Source organism: Plectropomus leopardus, unplaced genomic scaffold (genome assembly GCF_008729295.1).
Source record: "Plectropomus leopardus isolate mb unplaced genomic scaffold, YSFRI_Pleo_2.0 unplaced_scaffold48096, whole genome shotgun sequence".
Lineage (NCBI taxonomy): Eukaryota > Metazoa > Chordata > Actinopteri > Perciformes > Serranidae > Plectropomus > Plectropomus leopardus.
This window is the reverse complement of record NW_024652773.1, coordinates 1-560: the sequence shown is the minus strand read 5'-3', so window position 1 is coordinate 560 and position 560 is coordinate 1. Positions and strand designations below refer to the sequence as shown.

Genomic DNA, 560 nt, shown 5'->3' with positions numbered 1-560 from the left:
ATTTTAAAGAGGTGCACAACTGCCTTAAGTGCGAAGCGAAATGCAAAGCAGTTAAGTCAGAGCTAGTTAAAGGCTGAAGAGAAGAGATAAGTTTTTAGTTTCCTTGTAGGAAATATTTAGCGAGGTGGCGTCTCTGATATTCATAGGCAGTGTGTCCCGGAGCTTTGGGACTTTAAACTAAAGCAGACTTTGACCGTGTAATTTCGCTACAAGGTATGAGAAACGTTTAAACCTTTAAAACAAGCTTTGTCAGGCTGCACTCACAGCATGACACGTGTTTGATGGATTCAGATCACAATTTGGAAACTGGTTGTATTAAACAACTATAAATAGGTGGTGTGTCTCCTGTGCTGTCACTTACGGCCATACCACTCTGAACACGCCCGATCTCGTCCGATCTCGGAAGCTAAGCAGGGTCGGGCCGGGTCAGTACTTGGATGGGAGACCGCCTGGGAATACCCGGTGCTGTAAGCTTTTTACTTTTCACTTTTCACTTTTCACTTTTCACCAGCAGAGGGTGCTGCTGCTCATCTAACGGAGACAGATGGAAAGATGGAAAA

General features: G+C 44.6%; 1 non-coding gene across 1 annotated transcript; it reads left to right on the top strand.

Moving 5' to 3' along the window:
- The first annotated feature begins 355 nt into the window (after positions 1 to 355).
- On the top strand, positions 356 to 474 carry LOC121939434. The gene has a single exon (XR_006105464.1). It is a non-coding gene; the product is annotated as a 5S ribosomal RNA (ribosomal RNA).
- Positions 475 to 560: the final 86 nt, after the last annotated feature.